Raw genomic sequence first — 7,500 nt, forward strand, 5'->3', positions numbered from 1 at the left:
GTAGGCCAGGATCAATGGGCTACAGAATGTGACACTAGGCTTTGGGTAGAGTGAAAAAGATACCAATTAAAAGACAACATACAATATGTTTCTACAACATTTTCACCATTTATATTAGAGCATGTCAAATCAAAAACCCCAGCACGCTACAAAACAGAGAACTTGCCAGGGTCACAACACACATTTCCCAGATCAAATTCCCTTACAATACAAAAATAATTTCTAACATAAAAATGTAGCCTTAACACAAAACATTAAGTTTCTGTCCTTTTATGTCCTTATTAGATCCACAGAGGCGAGCGCAAGCCGACAAGAGCAGTAATTCAAGAGAGTTGGCAGCTTCACTCCAAAAATGTCCTTTGGAGGATTAAAGTGACGTCCCGTGAATTGAAACAGTCCAAAACAAAAAGGAAAGGATATCGAAAGCAAAATGAACGGGGAAAACCATAATGTTAGTGTCAAATGTCCATCTTGCATAAATAATAATAATTATTATTATTTATTTATCATTATAAATAATCATGTATCCATAGAAAATATTGTATGCAACCCTAATGAAGAATGACATTCTTATATACAAACATAGGATATAGGGAAAAATAATAAAATGGGCATTAACAAAATGAAATAAAAACATCACAAGTAAGAGATTGAAAAGTTTAAATATTTACAATTCCCCACCCCCCCAAAAAAGGTTTGAACATTTAAAAAAAAAAAAATTGAATTGTCCTTCAAAAATTGGAAATAGTCCTTTAAATCCTCAAAAGAGACGATGTAGAGAGTTCCTTTAAGTTGTTCAAAAAGAAAAATAGCTCCTTTCAAGCAGTTCAGTTCAAGGCGTTTAAGTCAGTCATAGTCAGTGATGTGACACGAGCAGGCCACAATCCTACCAAATATGCCATGCGCAATGTAGAACAGGATCACATTCGAATGAGTGGGTGGCTCGCCATCTAGTAGTCGACGAATCCTCAGCAGAATCCAGATCCAGCTCAAAAACTTCACCTATGTGAACATATGTCATCAGTTAAGTTTGGTTTATTTGATAGGGACAGACACATCATGTAGCCTAGGCTGTAGAGCAGCATAACAGAAAAGCATCATAGCAGTTACAGCCGTAAGCTACACACCCAGGACAATGTTGAATTCCTATCAAATATCATCAGTTTAAACTTAAAGTTGTGCAAAATTTAAAATCAATCTTCTCAAAAGAAAAGCTATGCAAACTGCAAACCTGCAAACACTTTGTTCCTACTGCATTGCATACCATTCAGTTAAATAACCATTATCAAGTAAACAGGGTGAATACTATGAAATAACAACATAGTGTACTGAAATTGAGGTAACCTTGCAATTATACATGGGCCCGTACAGTGTTCAACACAATGTTATGAGGAGGGGCAAGACACTGGCAGCCAAACATGTGAGATAAGTTTTTGACCGTCAGCGGTTTCCAACAATCAGAGGTGGAGTTGTGCACAGCTAGGTTCGCGCAGTCAGGTTATAAACAACATTTAGAACCCATGTATAGGCCTAGAGAATTACACCTTGCACGCAATGGGTGCGTGATCACAGCATGTGAAATACAGTCTGCTTACTCCGAACTCATTTCAACCAGCCAACATCAAACAAAACAAAAACAAAACAAAACAAAATACAAATTGCAGGTTTCACCTGAAGTATTTGGCAGTGATAGACAATATAAGACTTAGGTTACAACAGTATGGGGAAAAATAGACAAGTTGCCTTACCAAGACGATTGAAACAGAAGAAATACTCGATGGAATACTCCATGGAATCCATACTGAAAAAGAAACACAAAGGACAGGAGAGTCATAACATACACAGGGCAGCCGTGGCCTAGTGGTGAGGCAGCCGTGGCCTAGTGGTAAGAGAGTTGGTCTTTCAATCTGGGGGTTGCAGGTTCGAATCCCTCTGACCGCTCCCTACATCTCCATGGCTGAAGTGCCCTTGAAAAGGCACCTAAACCCACATTACTCCAGGGACTGTAAACAATACCCTGACATATAACTAAGTCGCTTTGAATAAAATGAAAGTGTCAGCTAAGTGCAATGTAATGACATCACAGTTTGAAATCATTGGCTCATGACTCAGGAGTACATGATCAATGCAAACAAATATATCTCCAGCACATGCATTAAGTTTTTTGTCTAAAGTAAAATGTATTCCATGGCAAACTATTATCAGTTTTTTTTTTTTGTAAAGAGGCTCGGTTAACACATGCCAGTTGAATTATGACTGAACAAACTAACCACGGTATGCGAATGATGATTCTCCTCTTTGGCTTCTCTGAAGTCCAGGCGAACAAAGTTGGCAGGCACAGCATCCTTTATTAGCGTTGTCATACCACGGGTGACCTTAACAAAGCATTGCTTCTCAACGTGCTCAGATCAAACCTCGGTCTCAGCGTTGATCTGTAACCATAAATACCAGCATGTATTTTAGTTCGTTAGCAAAACAACTTCATTTTGGCACAAGTATGCTACTGGTTCTGGTAACACATCTGGTAAGCCATCGGATCGCTTAACACAAAATTGAAAGCATAATTTTGAAATAGCGATCTGGAAATACCATATAAATGTAGCGTTGTGTAATTACACATTCATATTTTTTTTAAATTAGACTTCATTAGGCTACATGAGTCATGACAAGTTTGGCGCGCTAGCTTATTTGTGCTAGCTAATGCGTATGATTGGACATAAATAATTATGCATCTTACCTTGAAATATGGACGAGGATCCCTCTTGATGTGATTAATTCATTCACGCCGAAGTGCCTGCTCTTTGGCGAAACGGTGGAAAGTCTGTCCACGGTAGGATTTGTTTCTCTTTGAGGACGTAGGACTACATTTGGGCACACAGCAGTGAGGCGCCAAACAGCTGGTGTGCAGCCGGGTGTACCCCTGAAGTGTACCCCTCAACGTCTTTAGAAAGTTCCGGGCGAATAAGGCGAATTGAAACAAAACAAATACTCGATGAAAGGAAGCCTCTAGTCTTCAAAACTTACATCATTCACAGAGCTGGACGCTCCGTACTCCAAAAGGAAACTTAAACTTAATAAAAAAACGAAATATTTTCTTTTGATTGTTTCTAGCTCCAAAGAAAATTCGACTGGCTCGGCAGACGACAGAGTGAACGGCTCCAAGGGAAGCCACAGCCGGTTTCAAAATAAAAGTCCCAAATCGTAATTGTCACAGTAAAATCAGCTGATTTATTTTATTTATTTCAATGACTTGAAAATAGAAGACAGTTCAGTGCAATAGAAACTTTAACTTAAAGGTGCAATTATATTTACCAATATAAAACGTAAGATTGTTTATGACTGAAAACTCAAAATTGGGAAGGTGCACTTTTTTGTATAATGTAATAAACATTAAAACCACTGCTAAAACAAAATATTTGGCCACCAGCCTTGAACCACAAGAGTACAACAGTAGGTGCCATCCCATTGCCAACTAGGCCCTCATAGGCCTATTTACACAAGAGGAGAAGAAAAAATAGAGAGGGAAAGAAGAGAATGATAATAGAATGGAGGAAGAAAGGAGAGATGGGTGAGGAGGAGTGAATGGCAGAGAGGAGTTGTTCTCTTTCTCTTGCGCACACAGTCTTCTCTCTGTCCACCCTCTTTCTGTCTCTCCCCTCCCCTCTCCTCTCCTCTCCTCTTCTCTTCTCCTTTCCCCTCTCTCCTCTCCTCTCTTCTCCCCTCCACTCTCCTCCTCTCCCCATCCCCTCTCCTCTCCCCCCTCCCATCTCCTCTCCTCTATTCTCCTCTCCCCTCCCCTCCCCTCCCCTCCCGTCTCCTCTACTCTCCACCTCCTCTCCACTCTCGTCTTCTCTCCTCCCTCTACTCTACCCTCTCCCCTCCCCTCCTCTCCTCTCCTCTCCTCTCCTCTCCTCTCCCCTCCTCTCCTCTCTTGTCCCCTCCTATCCTCTCCCCTCCCCTCCTCTCCTCTCCCATCCTCTCATCTCCTCTCCTCTCCTCTCCTCTCTCCTCTCCTCTCCTCCCCTCCTCTCCTCTCCTCTCCTCTCCTCTCCTCTCCTCTCCTCTCCTCTCCTCTCCTCTCCTCTCCTCTCCTCTCCTATCCCCCCCCTCTCCTCTCTTCTCCTGTCCTCTCCTCTTTTTTCCTCTTCCCTGTTCTCCTCTCATCTCCTCTCCTCTCCTCTCCTATCCCCTCCTCTCCTCTCCTCTTTTTTCCCCTGCCCTGTTCTCCTCCTCTCCTCTCCTCTCCTCTCCTCCTTTATAATTTGTAAACTACAACTAGTAATTATAATATAGGCTATTAAGTAATAATTAGTTAACAGTTTATAAGTCACTTGTTATGCTTAAGTTACTGTTGATATGTTAATTAATTAATCATAAAAGTATTTTATATAATATATTAAGTAACTTATTATTATGTTCTATTAAGTGTTACGGAAGGACTAATACATATATTTTAAATGATTTATAAGTAATTAACAATAGTTTAGTTAATATTAACACTTAAAAATTATTTCATTACAATGTATTAATGATTAAATAATAAGTACTTAGTTAATATTGAACTATAAATTGTAAACTACAACTAATAATGATAATATATTAAGTAATAATTAGTTAACAGTTTATAAGTCACTTGTTATGCTTAAGTTACTGTTGATATGCCAATTAATTAATCATAAAAGTAGTTTTAATAATATATTAAGTAACTTATTATTATGTTCTATTAAGTGTTACGGAAGGACTAATAAATATATTTTTAAAACTTTGTAAGTGTTTAGTATACACCTATAAATGTATAGTAAACCTTTAGTTAACTATTTGTTAACTGTTTGCTAACTGTTTGCTAACTGTTTGTTAACTGTTTATAGCGGAAGGTTATTGTAAAGTGCTACATGATAGATGCATGTGCGCAAGTAACTGTAGCGAATGTGTGCGTGTGTGCCTGTACAATATACCGTGTACTGTATGTGTGTGTGAATGTGTCTGTGTGTGTGTGTGTCCATTGGTGTTTCATAAAAGAGGGTGTAGGTGTCACCAGAAATGATGTGAGTGTGAGAGAATGGGCAGCAACAGTTTTGTTGCAAGAGTTTTGTTGTAAAATGACGTAAGCGCCATTTTTGACTTTTTGACTCCTGTCATCTATGAGTGCATTTTTGCCATTCAGATATTTTGAATACTTTTAAACCTATATAAAATACATTTTTCAATGCAACGCAATGTCCAATACAAAAATGTCAATTTCCCAAAAAGTTCCAAAATGGATATGCGTAATATTGCAACGAAGCAGAGAGAGAGAGACAGAGACAGAGACAGAGACAGAGAGAGTGAGATGAGGTTTACTCACTCGTTTATTGAATCATTTTCACGTAATAACAACATTTAGCCATATGAAAGAATGCACAGGCAGGTGAGAGAGAGAGAGAGAGAGAGAGAGAGAGCGAGAGAGAGAGAGAGATTGAGAGAGACAGAGAGAGAGAGGGAGAGAAAGATTGAGAGAGACAGAGAGAGAGAGGGAGAGGGAGATAGAGATGGGTTGACTAGTGCTGAGAAAAGGAAAAAGAAGAAAAGAAAGGAAAGAAGTCTAAAAAATCGTTTTGAGAAGCAAGGTGGCTGACAGTTGAGAGGGGAAGGAAGCAACCACACACACACACACACACACACACACACACACACACACACACAAACACACACACACACATTTTTTGGCAAAAAAACGACGATTTGACTCAACAACTGCCGTTCTATTCCTACCCACAAGGACAGAAACAGGTGCCTACGATGACTTAAATGCAAAACCACAGAAACACACAGAAACACACACAAACACACGCGCACTCACACGTACGTACGTACGTACGCACGCATGCACGCGCGCGCACACACACACACACACACACACACACACACACACACACACACACACACACACACACACACACACACACACACACACACACACACACACACACACACACAGGGGTGCCTATGATGACTAAAATGCAAAACCACACAAACGCAGGCACAAACACACACGCCCACAGACACACTCAAACACACTTGCACGCATACACAAGCTGCAAAGGCGCTGGCAGCTGAAAAGTGTAGCACCACACACACACACACACACACACGCATACACACACACACACACACACACACACACACACACACACACACACGCATACACACACACACGCACATACACCTGTGTGTAAAAACGAACTCTCATTTATTTTTATCTCCCTTACACATGCTGTCTCCTCCCCAGTGCTTCTGCTGCGCGTTGCTAGCTTTGCTCCCATTGTGGTCTCAGGAGTGAAGAAACACACAGACACAGACACGCACATGCACGTGCACACACACACACGCACACACACACAGACGCACGTAAGCACACAGACATACATACACACTTGTGTGCAAATATGACATAAACATGCTGAAAATATTACAATGTATTCACCCCTACACACACACACACACTTCAGTTTGGAAAAGCTGCATGTGTGTTTGTAATGTACATGCAAGTGCCGGAAATACAGAAATACACACGGACATAAAAGAACAAGACAGGCATATATTATTATTTCTAAGGAATTAGGTTAGTGTGTGAAAGCGCTTTCCTCAGGTGAAGATGAAGAGACAGAAAGAGAGTGAGAGAGAGAGAGAGAGAAAGAAAGGGAGAAAGAGAGAAAGAGGGAGAGAGAGAGCTGTTTGAAGTGTCTGTGCAGAGTAGAGTAGCAGTCATTATGACATCAGCACACGTGGGGCGGAATGGGTCTTGTCGCCTTGGAGACGTAACTAGGCTACTTGTCGCCGCGACGACATTATCAAGGGGGAAGAGGAGCAGCGGAGGCAGCCGAGCGACAGAACAACAACAAAGATGTGTGTGTGTGTGTGTGTGTGTGTGTGTGTGTGTGTGTGTGTGTGTGTGTGTGTGTGTGTGTGTGTGAGAGAGAGAGAGAGAGAGAGAGAGAGAGAGAGAGAGAGAGAGAGAGAGAGAGAGAGAGAGAGAGAGAGAGAGAGAGAGAGAGAGAGAGAGAGAGAGAGAGAGAGAGAGAGAGAGAGAGAGAGAGAGAGAGTGTGTGTCAAGGGGGAAGGAGAGCAATGGAGGCAGACCAGAGAATGACAACAAACAGCCACTGAAGTCTGCCATCGGGACAGAAACACATACATACATGCACGGGCGCTCTCACACACACACAGAAAGAGAGAGAGAGAGAGAGAGGGAGGGAGAGAGAGAGAGAGAGAGAGAGAGAGAGAGAGAGAGAGAGAGAGAGAGAGAGAGAGAGAGAGAAAGAGAGAGATACTGCATTCCCATTGGCACACAAAGACACAGGAATTCAGAAGGATAAGAAGTAGAAGCCGCTTAAGTCTCTGCATAATTATACCACTTTACATTAGAATATGATAACTAGGCTAATAATACCCAGTGGCGTAGTACACCACAGCAAAATGTAACCGAGACCTGTATCTTAGTGCTGTAGCTTTTGAGAGATC

The 7,500-nt window shown here is 41.3% G+C and overlaps 1 protein-coding gene and 1 long non-coding RNA gene across 4 annotated transcripts in view; both read right to left on the reverse strand.

Annotated features, from left to right (window-relative positions):
* kdm6ba (lysine (K)-specific demethylase 6B, a) overlaps positions 1 to 7,500 on the reverse strand; it is a 212,279-nt gene that overhangs the window by 150,728 nt on the left and 54,051 nt on the right. The gene's annotated exons all lie outside the window — the stretch shown is intronic.
* Positions 704 to 2,952, reverse strand: LOC134437612 (uncharacterized). Of its 2 annotated transcripts, XR_010032443.1 has the most exons (4): positions 2,738 to 2,952; positions 2,271 to 2,432; positions 1,749 to 1,801; positions 704 to 1,002 (listed from the first exon to the last, which is right to left on the reverse strand). It is a non-coding gene; the product is annotated as an uncharacterized LOC134437612 (long non-coding RNA). The 2 variants fall into 2 exon arrangements; XR_010032442.1 differs by lacking the exon at positions 2,738 to 2,952 and having other exon boundaries at positions 2,271 to 2,593.

The sequence above is a fragment of the Engraulis encrasicolus genome, chromosome 21 (assembly GCF_034702125.1).
Source record: "Engraulis encrasicolus isolate BLACKSEA-1 chromosome 21, IST_EnEncr_1.0, whole genome shotgun sequence".
NCBI classification, from domain to species: Eukaryota; Metazoa; Chordata; class Actinopteri; order Clupeiformes; family Engraulidae; genus Engraulis; species Engraulis encrasicolus.